The 14,738-nt window shown below is 44.7% G+C and overlaps 1 long non-coding RNA gene across 1 annotated transcript; it reads left to right on the top strand.

Annotated features, from left to right (window-relative positions):
• Positions 1–1,354: 1,354 nt before the first annotated feature.
• LOC143729407 (uncharacterized) lies at positions 1,355–9,076 on the top strand. Its single transcript, XR_013199997.1, has 3 exons — positions 1,355–1,381; positions 2,660–2,706; positions 9,004–9,076. It is a non-coding gene; the product is annotated as an uncharacterized LOC143729407 (long non-coding RNA).
• Positions 9,077–14,738: the final 5,662 nt, after the last annotated feature.

Genomic DNA, 14,738 nt, shown 5'->3' on the forward strand with positions numbered 1-14,738 from the left:
ACTATAACAAAGAGAGTCAAAAGGTAGGTATCGTTTGATAGAACACTTTAAAAAAAAATTGAAAATATAAATTAAATTACGTTTGGACATTCTGCTGCTGAGAAACTGCTGATAAAAGACAAAAAATAAATATAATTTTTATTATGATTTTGCATAACTTTCTTATTTGACATAGAATAACTCAGGAAGGAAATAAGGTAGGAGGACAATTCTTTTTTGGTGAAGTCCCGCTACATGTGAGCTGCATCTGGATCAAATTTTGTGGTGATTGGATAAAGGAATCAAAATTTACAGCATTTGGAACCAATGTAGCCTGTTTGTTCAGTCGTTGACGCCCCCTGATGGGCATTTTTAATATTGTTCCTCCGTGGACAATAACTTGTCATAAATGCAGTTAATTTTGGGCTCAATTTAATAATATGCTTTAAAAAATGATGTGCCATTTTCAACGATCTGTGAATGTTTCATGAGCTCTATGATGTTTTTGACACATTGCAGTAGATAGTACAAAAAAGTATTTTATAGATTATGAAAAAAATAAATTTCTATTTATCAGCAAATTACTCAGCACTAATTAGGAGTTTTTCAAATTGGCTACATTCACTGTAAAGTACAGACTCTAAGCTTTCAAATGACACCTATTTTGTGTTAATCAATCTAATATTTTTATATGATAATGCGTTTTTTCACAGCTTGGTAGCGCCCGCGGGCAGTACACTCCGGTTTAGAGGTAACCCAAAGACAATGGTGCTACCAGAATAAAAATTATTTTAGACGGATATGCTTAACATTCTGGTAACATGAGGCGTTTGGCATTAAAACAAGATTATATAGTAGTTTAATGTAGTACTTGCACAAAAACTCTGCAAACATAATTTTTTTCCTAACACAATTTTTATTTTGGGTGAACTATCCACGATACATATATTGTCACTATCGTATTGTTGCATGATTTTTGTATTACGATATATTGTGGCACGATATATTGTTACACAACAGAATTGAACTAAGGCCTAATCCTGGATTAGTCTAAACCTTGTCATAGTTACCTTTGATGATAAAATTCGCAGACGACCGTTTCACTTTCCGAAGCTCTGCGTGATTGCCAGGCATTTCTCCTTTTAAGAGAAATTCTTGAACTTTCACATAAAATGCAAAAGAATCCATGTTTTTTTCGCACATGCAGCACAGTACAGTACAAATTGTGACAGTAAACGGATCGAGTAGTGACAGTGACGATGTCGTAAAAACATTGATGATGACAGGAAGTGGCAGAAAAACGTCGTTCTCGCACATGCGCAGTACAGATCGTGTTTCCGGTACGGATCGAGTAGCGACAGTATCGCTGGAAGACTGCGGATACAGAAACACTTTAAAAAAGGTAAGACGTTTTATAATTTAAACGTTATTATGTATTTAATTATAACTACATCAAATGTTAGCTGGTATTTTATTCAAAAATCAATTAGTTCGACAGATTGTGCTTCGCGAGCTCTGCATTGCATGACCTCGCGCATCGCTCGCCCAAGAAATGAAACTTGTCTTGCGCACTTCACCCTCAGCGTATAACGTTTGCTGTGGACGAAAGGTTAATATATTAATTTATTACATGGCTTGGTTGAATTCTAATGTAGTATGCGGTCTATTATTTCTTGATAAAAGACCGCTGTATAACACACCGTCGCCATGAAAAACAGAGCGTTGCCATGGACACAGTTCTGTTTGCTCTGGAGGATAAACTCATTTTTAAATCAATATTTCGTGTCAAATTATTGATTTATTTGTTAGGTAGCCATGTAATAAGTGGGATAATGTATAGCGATGCTGTTATAGCGAATACAACCCCTTCAGGCGGATTCAAGACCACTCCGTTCGCGTCGGGGTCCTGATCAGCCTGTCGGATCGCTCTACATTATCCCTACACATTTAACGTAACTTTACTTACTACAAATGTCACTGTATGTTTTAGCGGGGACAGTAGTCTAATGGACCTGAATTAAAAAACTAAAAATACGTGAACAACAATCTTTATATGGAAAAAATTAAATCAACTCGAGCTTGTCTATATCAGTCTATATCCACCACCGTCTTCAACCAACAAACGTTAATTCCGTTATGGCAGTTATTTAGTATGACTGACGAGGAGCATTCTATGCATTTTTAAATGTCTTATTTCCCACTCACTCTGGACATGATATAATAGGCAACTTGGTTGGAATTTGGTGAAGGCCATATGTAGCATACCAGTAGTGCACTTAGTGTGCCCCTCAGTTTAATTGTGTGTGTATATATACTGTGATATATCATTATACCGGTATACCTTTACAACCCTAACTGGGTCAGGGGATTATGACATGCAGTAAGGTAGGCTATAGCTTGTTAAGAATGTCTGGATTGGAAGAAAATGATGAGATACATTAGAGGGGATCCAGTGTCCAGCTGTAGCAAGATGGATGCTGCCTTACCACCAGGAGATGTTCTAGCTGGGATTAATGTATTAACATCTTGGATGATGATGATGATGACTCTGCAGCTAATGTTGAGGCTGTTGCTCTGTGTATACATGAATAGTTAATTCATGGGGAAATTGTTTAGAGAGTGCATTCACGCAACCTAACAATTGATGCTCATTACTGTGCCCTCTGTTTCTGTGTTCAAGTGCCTGGTGTCATAGTTTACTTCCTGGCTTGAAGGATGAAGCTGTAGGTAAGCAAATTAAAATGCCACACAACTACCTGACACCTTATCACTATTTTATATATATATATATATATATATATATATATATATATGTAGTGACTTTGACATACATAATTCACCTTTGTCCTTGGCATTGTTCCTCACTGTTGTTCAGGGATCGTGGTCCCTTTAAATGTTCTGTATGCGTGATGACGTGAGACGCTAGTCAGCGCCATTTTGGAGTTCAGTTTTTGTTTTCGACAATAAAAAACGACACACGCATTCGTTTGCTCAATGTGAGAAGTTGTCTCTTGCGATTTACTACAATTTCCACACTGGTGACCCCGACATTAGTCTGCTGGACGTATCCAGTGACCCAACACGACCATGGCCAAGAACGCTGTCACCCTCAAACTCCCCGAATTCTGGGAATCGTCGTCATCAGCTTGGTTTGCGCAGACTGAAGCGCAGTTTGCGTTACGAGAGATCACCACGGATACAACAAAGTATTACTACGTTGTGTCGGCTCTCGGTAATGCAACGGCATCGAGAGTGGTGAGCCTTCTTACAAACCCTCCAGAAACTGAGAAGTATGCAGCACTCAAAGCCCAGCTGTTAAAAACGTTCGGACTGACGGACACTGAGAGAGCCGGTAGGCTTTTCTCCCTTCAAGGACTGGGTGACAGCAAACCGTCCGAGCTCATGGATCATATACTGGATCTTTTGGGTGAGCACAGACCCGATTTTCTGTTTATACAGCTTTTCCTGCGTCAGCTGCCTTCACAAGTGAGAGCTGCATTAGCCAACACCACAATCACTGACTGTTGGAGACTGGCCGAGGAGGCTGATAAATGTTTCCTGGCGAGTCAGGGACATTGCGCGGCCGTGTTTTTTTCCCGCGCACATCGCTTCGGTGACACGGGACGACTCAACCTTTATCGCGGCTACCACTTCTCGGCGGCAGCAGTCTTCTGGCCCACAACAACCTTCAGGCTTGTGTTTTTACCATGCGAAGTTTGGAACTAAGGCTAACAAATGTCGCCTACCATGCAGTTTCGTCGGGTCGGTAAACACAGGGGCCGGCGCTCAGTAGTGGCCATGAGTGTCGGCCGCGTAGGCAGGCTGCTTTTCATCCACGACAGCATCTCCGGACGGCGTTTTCTGTGCGACACAGGAGCACAGAGGAGCGTCCTGCCTGCATCCCGTTTGGACATTGTGCCTGACAGCCATGGCCCCCCTATGGAAGCTGCCAATGGTAGCCCCATCCGCACGTATGGACAAAGGTATGTCGAATTGTATTTCGGAGGACAGCGCTTCGGCTGGAACCTTGTTACAGCAAAGGTGGCTGTTCCCCTCCTCGGTGCTGATTTTTTGTGTGCACATGGACTGTTGGTAGATGTAAAGAACCGCCGCCTGATTGACGCCGTCACGTTTTGCTCTTACATATGCACGCTCAGCGGGCCCGACTCCATACGACTGTCTAGCATGCTTTCAGTTTCTGATGATTTCCACCGTCTGCTTGCCAGGTTCCCAGCTCTCACTCAGCCCACTTTCTCTGCATCTGCCGTGAAGCATGGTGTGGAGCATCATCTCGCCACTACTGGTCCGCCCGTCTATGCCCGTCTATGCCTCGACCCGACCAAGCTTGCCGTTGCTAAGGCTGAGTTTGCGAACATGGAGTGCCTGGGAATAGTCCGCAGATCCGACAGCCCATGGGCATCGCCTCTTCATATCGTCCCCAAACCTGGTGGCGGCTGGCGTCCGTGTGGCGACTAGCGGCGGCTTAATGAGGCAACGGTGCCTGACCGATACCCAGTCCCGAACTTACAGGATTTTTCAGCACACCTGTCTGGCAAAGTGATTTTTTCGAAGGTGGACCTTGTCAGAGGTTATCATCAGGTTCCGGTACATCCACTGGACATTCCCAAAACGGCAGTGATCACACCGTTTGGTTTGTTTGAGTTCCTCAACATGCCGTTCGGCCTTAAAAACGCCGCCCAATCTTTTCAACGAGTCATGGACTCTGTGTTGCGGGACCTGCCTTTCCTTTTTGTGTATTTGGATGACATCCTAGTAGCGAGCACGTCCAAGTCTCAGCACCTGGCGCACCTCCAAATCCTTTTTGAGCGGCTTAGCCAGCATGGACTGATTGTCAACCCCGCCAAATGCCAGTTCGGCTTGACCACCATCCAGGGTGGGAATTATGTAATTTTAGGGGCAAGGCCATTTGGCCTCCACCTTTTCTTTTTTTTTTGGGGCACCAAGGCCATATGACAGGGCACAAAGGCCATTGAGTACAATTCGATGGTTTTCCCATTCAGATTGATACCATAACATGGTAATTCCCTGTGCATCATGGTGAGCCTGACTGGCCTTACTGCAATGGATTCAGAGAAATCAAATTGTGCAATTTACAAAAACACAGTTGCATCGGGAAATGCACATGTGCTGGTCTGCAATGTATTGTCTATGGAGGCCTATACGATTGTACCAATAAGAAAATTCAGCTTGAGGTCAGGGCTTGTCAAATTCAGCAACCCTTGAATGTATTGAAAGAGGTCTCTGTTTCCAACTACAACCTGTTAAACTGCAACCCCACTTTTGAAAAATCCCCAGATATGGCATACCCAAACTGAAACAGATACAGTTCATGAACCCTTTGTACTAAAAGCACAAGTATGATCTCATTTGAAAGCTGACACCTGGTAGTTTATTGTAAATGTAGAATTAATTATTGTCATAATGGGAAAAAAATAGTATAAATAGATTTAAAAAAATTAAAGTTATGAGAATTTTTTTTATGAAACATCTTCATGAAAATAAAATTGAAGTTGGCATTGTATCAATCTAGAAATGCACTGCAGCTAAAGTCACATGTTTGACCATGTTATACTTAAAATCTGAAGATGATATGTCTAAAACTCTGTATTTAGGTAAATGTTTTTCAAGATCATGTCATATGACTTTACTTATTAGCTTAGCACACCATAAATACACGACAATTTATGAGATTAAAACCATGTTTGTGCTCCAAACTTACTTTATAACTCAAGTCGAGTGTTCTAAATAACCTTCTGTGATCTGATTTGGCTTCATATTGAAAAAAAATCAGACAGAAAATATAATATTTTATGTATAATGCAACGATGATAAAGTCTATCGATTAGCATAACATTATACATATAATCTATTATTATGAAAATGCCTGACATGGCTCGAAGAACACAGGTAAGTCAAATAACATTACAAAAATGTTTATTGTCTTCGAAACGACATGTTACAGCGAACTGTTAGCTCTGTTTGTGGTCGGGGATTTGGGATTTCCTGCATTGTCGAACGCTCTTCTTCATGTGTTTCAAATATGGACTATAATGTTCAGTAGAGCGCCCTCAGGCTGCTGGTATGAATTGAAAACACAGCACATCAGTATACAGCGCTCATAATGATTACATCGACGCATTGGCGCTTTATACATGGAACTTGGACAGGGCCAGGGCACACAGGCCATTGTGGCCGTACGATGATTTTTTTCCCACGGGGCATGAAGGCCAAAGTGTAGGGCAACGGCGGCCATGGCTGCGTGGCCGCGGTATAATTCCCACGCTGCCACCCTCGACTTCCTAGGACACAGAGTCACTAAGGACGGGGCAGTCCCCCTCCCGTCAAAGGTGGAGGCGGTCGCACAGTTCCCGCGCCCTCTCACTGTCAAATCCCTGCAGGAGTTCCTCGGCATGGTAAATTTTTACCACCGTTTCATCCCTCGAGCCGCTCAGCTCATGCAGCCTTTGCACGAGGCCTTGAAGGGTAAACCCAAGCACGCTGTATCCTGGAATGAGAGTAGAGACAGGGCTTTTGCTGCCACTAAGATGGCCCTAGCAAACGCCGCCATGTTGGCACATCCTTCTCCAACAGCCCCCATCTCCATCTCCTCGGATGCCTCGGACTATGCTGTTGGTGCTGTATATGAGCAGTGGGTAGACGAGGCCTGGCAGCCGCTGGCTTTCTTTAGCCGTCAGCTGCGCCCCTGTGAGCGGAAGTACAGCACATTCGACCGGGAGTTGCTGGGTCTCTACCTCGCTATCTGTCACTTTCGTTCCCTGCTGGAGGGCCGACATTTCACCGCTTTTGTGGACCACAAGCCATTGACTTTTGCCATGGCCAAGGTGGCCGAACCGTGGTCCGCCCGCCAGCAATGTCATCTGTCCTACATTTCTGAGTTCACCACGGACTTGCAGCACGTCGCCGGTAAGAACAACCGAGTGGCGGACTGCCTATCACGGGCTGTGGCTGGGGCAGTCCACCTTGGTTTGGATTACGACCGCATGGCAGCGACTCAGGCCACAGACCCAGCTGTGCAACTCCTGAGGACCTCGGCTACAGGGTTGCAGCTCGAGGACGTGGTTTTTGGCGATACCGGCACCAAGCTCCTGTGTGACATCTCCACAGGTAGTCCTCGGCCGGTCGTTCCCTCGGGATGGAGGCGACAAGTTTTTGATGCCTTGGTCTCTCCCACCCGGGTACGAAAGCGTCACAGAGACTGGTGGAAGGGAAGTTTGTTTGGCACGTTTACTGAACGTGGACCTGGTTGGTCCTCTGCCCTCCTCTCACGGTTTCACATATTTGTTCACCATGGTTGACAGGACCACCCGCTGGCCCGAGGCTGTGCCTTTGACGTCAGTGACGTCTTCCGAAATGACACGGGCATTTATTTGCACCTGGGTTGCACGTTTCTGCACTCCTTCGGACATTTCCTCTGACCGAGGCGCACAGTTTACTTCTGAGCTGTGGGCCGCTGTCGCACGGAGCCTCGGAGTGAAACTCCACCGTACGACCGCATATCACCCGCAAGCTAACGGACTCTGTGAACGTTTTCATCGGTCAATGAAGGCTGCCCTGCGCGCTGGCCTCAAAGACAGCAACTGGGTCGACAAGCTCCCGTGGGTGATGCTGGGCATCAGGACCGCGCCAAAGGAGGATCTTCAGTCCTCATCCGCGGAGTTGGTTTATGGACAGCCACTACGGGTACCAGGGGATTTTGTCCCTAGCACTACGGTTCCCTGGTCTGCTACTTTTCAGCGGTCCACTCTACTGGACAATGCGAGGCTTTTCACACCTGTCCCTACTTCCCATCACGGCCTTCCTCAGTCACACATACCCGTTGGACTTCAGACGGCTGACTACGTTTTCATTCGCCACGATGCCCACAGGGGAGCTCTACGTCCGCCCTACGAGGGCCCATTTCGGGTTCTGGAGAGGGGGGACAAACATTTTGTGGTGGACAGGAGAAGAAACCGGAGCGACTCTCCATTGACCGCCTCAAACCGGCTCACTTGGACGTGGCCAGGCCCATAGACCCGGCCCAGGTCCCACGGCGTGGACGGCCTCCTGCTCTGCCCCCACCCCTTGCTCCCCTCCCTCCCAAGCCTCCCACACTCCATGTCCCAAACCCGTGCCAGAGCGGGTTGCCGGCTGCAGTGCGGTCTCCTCTACCTTCTGTGCAGCGCAGCCGTTGGTGGCAGGTTGATACGCCCACCTCCCTGTTGACTGTTTGGTTCTCCTGATATGGTGAATTCTGGGGGGACATGTGAAGTGACTTTGACATACATAATTCACCTATGTTCTTGGCATTGTTCCTCACTGTTGTTCAGGGATCGTGGTCCCTTTAAATGTTCTGACGTGAGACGGTAGTCAGCGCCATTTTGGAGTTGAGTTTTTGTTTTCGACAATAAAAAACGACAAACGCATTCGTGTGCTCAATGTGAGAAGTTGTCTCTTGCGATTTACTACAATTTCCACATATATATATATATATATATATATATATGTATATGTGCATTTTAAGTAATATCAATCAAACTGAAGCTTTGCAACTGTTTAGAATTAATTTTGTTTTGTGAGAAGAACAGTTGCAACTTTGAACTTTGCAACTGTTCTCCTCACGAAACAAAATAAATTTTAAACACAAATCTGGTAGCAACACTATAACAGAAAAGTTAATGTTTTATCTTAGTTTAAGAAATGTCAAACAAATTTCGCCACGTAGGTGATTGTAGCCCGTATAGGTATCTGTATGCATGAGACTGTCTGAATACAGGCAGAATTCACATTTTTGTTGTAAAAAGAGACAATTTATGCAGAAGTAGGCTATAATTTCCTGTTAAGTATGTTCGTTAGAGCCTGCAGAATCACCTTTTGCAGCCTGACTTTTTGACAGTTTGTCAGTTTAAATTAACATTAAATTATGGTTGTAGAATGTGATATAGCCCAAGATTACATGGAGAATGTATGTCTTACCTGTATCTTTTCTGTGTTTTTGTTTTCCAGTAATTCAGCAATTGGACTCGTTTCCATCCTTTTTGGCCTCTTCTGCACTTGGAGTCATTGCTTTCATCCGATTCAACGACTGTCGGATCTGCATTTCTGTTTGCATTACTCTGCTTAAAATTTAAAACCCTTAGCAACAATAAAGGGGTTTTCCATTTTGGCTGTAGTTGTAGTCAAGTTTGTTTTACCTTGATTTATTGTGCTTGTGTGGAGATTTGCTATGTAACAATTATTTATTTCACAGCACTTCATCTCTGGGAGGATGCAAAGATATATATATATAGTGGCATGAAAAATAACCACTAATAACCATTGTCATACTGTACATTAATTCAAATGTTTAATCGGTTAAAAAATATCTGCACAATGGGGGATTCTTTCACTAGTGCATGAATATGTGCACTGTGATTTACATCATGAAGAACACATTAAATTGACAGTATTTAAAAGTCATGGTAAGGGTAGGTTAATGTCAGCATTACAGGAAAGGCACAGATTGGTGAAAGATTAATGACACAAGAGTGTTTTGCTCCAAAATAGTTTATTCTTTCGCCCTCCCTCCCCCTTCCTTTATTGGTCCTGCTTTTAATACTATTAGTATTTGCGCAGTTATTTATTTTTTTAATGCTGTAAAAAAGAGATGTGGGGCCTGTACCATGATGGTAGTTGAACAAACTCAGGGTTGCAGGATTAGTTTCGAGTTGACAAAACCAAACTAATCCAACCAGGCTGTGTTGGTACCATGATGCTGATCATCAACTTTCTCTGTCAACTCAGGCTTTGATCTTGATTTTAGGAGTTTAGGTGTGACATCAGTAGCAAAAACAGCCAATCACACGCTGAGAAAGAGTGACCCTGAGATTAATTTCTCACAAGAATAGCAGCACCATTCACTTCTCTCTTCTGCAGGATATTACGAGATTGAAAAAAATTAAGAATTTAAACAAATTTACACAGCAAGAAGAAAATAGCTGTCTATGAAGGAGGACTACTAAAAGAAAAAGTCTTGCTATATCAGTGCAAGTAAAAGTTGTGAAGTTAGTTTATACAGTTGATAAAGGTATAGCGAGAATTGAACATTTAAGCTCACATGTAGTCATTTTATAGCTTAATATGTTGATTCTAAAGCATATTTGTCGCCTTTTTTCGCCTTTATTCGCAATTGGCTTTTGGCTTGCTTAGTTGGGGACATTTAACATTTAATTTTGAATTTAACACTATTACAACTTTACTTTCCTGTTATCTCTGCTGTTTATAAGCTGCTTTGAAATAATTTGTATTGTAAAAAGCGCTATATAAATAAAGGTGACGTCTTGACTTGACTATTTATATTACCTTTATATATTTATTAATTTAAACTGTGCATAAAAATAATTGATAAACTACAATTGCATGTGCGATCGATTAATAATTACATAAATAATATCTAAATCATACAAAATTATTATTCTAAATAAGCATTACTAAAAGCCAGACGATTTTGTCTTTAAAAATCATTTGCTATGTAGTGACCTTTAATTTGTAGTAGAAACAGGTGGAGTGACTTTATTGCATCAGATATGTGTCACTTTGCTCACAGCTGATTGGTCCAAGTTCGGTTTGCAACCTCTTACCTGGAACATAACCTGCCCCGGACCAGGTTAGCCGTGGAACGTTAGTTACTATGGCGATGAACACTGCTAAAAGCCAAACCAATTTCATAGTACCTAAAACCCAGGGTTGGCGAAAACTAAGCTAAAATATACCTGGCTAGCCACCTAAACCGGCTTCATGGTATAGGCCCGTGGTCAACTGGTCTCCAGATAACTTTCCAGAAAATTGCGTTGCACGTATTATCCAAGTGAAATGCCATTTATATATTATTTGGGAAATGTACTTAATTCAGCAAAAATTTTATTAAGTTATCTGGTGACCAGTTGACTACGTCTTTACAACATTTTCCATGGGATAAACTAGCAACGTCTTTTGAGGACGTGCCCACAACGTTTTTGGAACATTAGCCAAGATTATAAAAAATGGAACTTTACCACGACGTTGTCATGAACAACCAGACAAGGTTAGATCCAAACGCAGCGTGAGTTTATTCACAGGGTAGTCAAACAGGCAATGGGTCAAATACACAGACAGGAACAGACTAGACTAGGAAAACTAGGAAACGCTCGGAGATGTACACAACAGTGAAACAAGACTTCGCAAAGGACAGAGGAGAAACACAGGTTTAAATCAGGAACTCAATAACCAATAATGAAACACAGCTGAACATAATAACATAATGAGTCCATGGGGAAAAACATAACACAATGAGAGAGTGCCCTCCAGTGGCTCTCGAGGGCACTACAGCTGCCGATCGTCACATAACCCCCCCTCTAATGAGCGGCTTCCAGACGCTCCTAAGAGCTCCGGGGGGAGGTCAACGGGGGCTGGGATGGAGGGCCAGGCCCATGCAGGGGAACGGACCCTGGACATAGGCAAGGCGGGCCTGGGCCGTGGAGCGTGGGTGGACCTGACTGAACAGGCAGCCAGGGCGGAGCAAGGCGAGGCGGAGGCCAGGGCGGAGCAAGACGAGGCGAAGGCCAGGGTGGTGAAGCCCCTGCAGACGACCATGGCGGCACAGCCCTCATGGTCTCCTCACCGGACCCCTGGCCCCCCCCAAAAAAATACTTGGGGAAATCCACGGGTTTAGGAAAGGTCTCCCGGAGCTTAAAGGGCGCAGGCAGGGCGAGGCGCAGAGGCGGGGCCGGCAGGGCGAGGAGTCTGGTTACGCTCACCGGAGCCTGGCGAGCTGAACGAGTCCTCTTCCTGCGACGGCGAGTCACTGGGCTAGATACCTTCACTTGGCTAGATTCACTCGCTTGGTTTGATTCAGCACTGGACGCATTTGACTCGCCGCTTGACTCGGCTCTTGACTCGCCGCTTGACTCGGCTCTTGACTCGCCGCTTGACTCGGCTCTTGACTCGCCGCTTGACTCGGCTCTTGACTCGCCGCTTGACTCGCCGCTTGACTCGCCGCTTGACTCGCCGCTTGACTCGCCGCTTGACTCGCCGCTTGACTCGCCGCTTGACTCGCCGCTTGACTCGCCGCTTGACTCGCCTGACACAGTAGACTCGGTAGACTCACTTGACACAGTAGACTCGGTAGACTCACTTGACTCGGGATCCGGTTCACTTGACTCGGGACTCGGTTCTCCTGACTCGGGACTCGGTTCTCCTGACTCGGGACTCGGTTCACTTGACTCGGGACTCGGTTCACTTGACTCGGGACTCGGTTCATTTGACTCGGGACTCGGTTCACTTGACTCGGGACTCGGTTCACTTGACTCGGGACTCGGTTCACTTGACTCGGGACGGCTCACGTGAAGCTCAGGTTCGTTAGGGCTGACGTGGAGTGCGGGCTCGGAAGAGAAGTCGAGAAGCGCGGCCGCGGGTTCGGCGGGGCTGACGTGACGTGCTGGTTCGGCTGGACTGGACGGGACCAGCGGGGCAAGCTCACCCACAGTGAGAGCCGAACCACTCAGTAGAAGAGCCGTGTTAATATACCGCCTTAAAGTGCTGTGAGGCTCTGGGTTGGGCATCAATGAGCGAAGCGGTTCAGACAACCCTCCGCGGAACAGGTTCGTTAGAAAAACGTTGTTCATACACGTATGATGAGAAAGTTCATAAAACTCCGCCACATACCATTCGAGAGAACGATCCTCCTGATGAAGTTGCATTATCTCAGCACCCGTATCTGTGCTCGGAATCGCTGTGTGAGCTCGTCGAAATACCTCGCTGTTGGATTTTACCGGGAGAGCTTGGCATGACATCGGGATCGGTCCTGGGCCAACAACTGTGGAGACGGGTTGATTCTGCGATGGTCCCGGTGGGGAAACACGAAGACCGCGAACCATCTTGGCCAACCTCTCCAACGACGCGGTGAGTTGATCCAGTTCATCCTGGTGTACGGTGGCTGACTGGGAGGCATACAAGGCTGACATGCTGCTGGATCTGGTGTGGCGAAGTCTTCTGTCATGAACAACCAGACAAGGTTAGATCCAAACGCAGCGTGAGTTTATTCACAGGGTAGTCAAACAGGCAATGGGTCAAATACACAGACAGGAACAGACTAGACTAGGAAAACTAGGAAACGCTCGGAGATGTACACAACAGTGAAACAAGACTTCGCAAAGGACAGAGGAGAAACACAGGTTCAAATCAGGAACTCAATAACCAATAATGAAACACAGCTGAACATAATAACATAATGAGTCCATGGGGAAAAACATAACACAATGAGAGAGTGCCCTCCAGTGGCTCTCGAGGGCACTACAGCTGCCGATCGTCACAGACGTCCTCACAACGTTGTCACAAATGTTGTTGATGATTTTGTGCTCTGCTGTGATAGGGCATTCCTGCAATTAAATGTAGAAAAAACAAAGTATATGCTGATTGATTTTAGGCGTAAGTCATCAACTCCACAGAACACTACCATCAATGGGCAGATGGTGGGATTCGTAGAAACATAGAAGTATCTCGGCAGTTTGATCGACAATAAGTTGAATTTTAATTCCAACACTGAGATGCTCTGCAAAAAAGGCCAACAAAGACTGTTTAGCCTTTGCAAACTGTCAAAGTTTCATGTCGATAAGACCCTCATGACCCTTTTTTATAAATCATACATTGAGTCTGTTTTAACATTTTCAGTAATCTGCTGGTATGGTAATCTCACTGTCAAGGCCAAAACTGCTCTTTCCAACATAATGAAGGTCAGCAGTAAAATTCTAGGTGTCCCGCAGTGTAGCCTCACCGACCTGTATAACAGACAGGTAGTTAGTAAGGCCATATCAGTTATTTCTGATAGCTCCCACCCCCTTCACTTAGAGTTTCAGATCTTACCTTCTGGTTCTCGGTTTAGATTACCTCCAGTAAAGAGCAATAGATACAGGCACTCATTCATTCCGACTGCCATCTCTCTTCTAAACTCAGCCCGGAGGAGTAGATAAGACTTAATAATTAAATAGTGATGGGGTTGTTACAACATGTATAGTACTGACGTTGATGATGTTGTTGATGTAATGGTGATTGTTACGGAAATGTCCCCCTGTGTTGCTATATTGTTTTTTATGATGAACATTGTCAGATGTTTCTTTTCAACATGTGGCTGTCGAATTGGAGGCCTATTTCAGAAATGGAGCACTTTATTCTTTAGCACTTAGACCTATCTATCTTCTCAATTTTACAGGCTCTGGTTGTACAACAGAGAATTAAGTATTTTATGTATTTCGTTCTTGTATCTGTGTCTGTCCTGTGTCTATGTCTTGCTGAAGAACTAATTGCCCTACGGGGACAAATAAAGGTTTAAGTAAGTTTAAGTAAGTAAGTCGAAAATCACACCAACTGACGCAAATAAAATATTATTTATTGAACAATGCCGTGCCTAACAACGCCCTTCAGCCGTGACTTATTGACCATACAGCACAGCCTCTCGCACCTTATTGATTAATAAATAAAGGATTCACATGTGTCCACTTCACATTAAGGTTGTTACGAACTGCTCCGAGACAAGGGATCCAAATGCAGTTTATTAGAGTAATCCAGAATCGTAATCAAACACAGGCAAAGGGTCAAGCACAGAAAGGCAGTCTAAACAAACAACAAACAGGGGTCAGAGGCAAAACGGGAATCCACGAAACAGGCAAAAATCCAAGGACAATGAATCCAGGGAGAATGCTCAGAAATGCAGCACAACAACATACAAA

Source organism: Siphateles boraxobius, unplaced genomic scaffold (genome assembly GCF_051911475.1).
Source record: "Siphateles boraxobius isolate OS27281-9 unplaced genomic scaffold, OSU_SipBor_1 8, whole genome shotgun sequence".
In the NCBI taxonomy this organism is placed as follows: domain Eukaryota; kingdom Metazoa; phylum Chordata; class Actinopteri; order Cypriniformes; family Leuciscidae; genus Siphateles; species Siphateles boraxobius.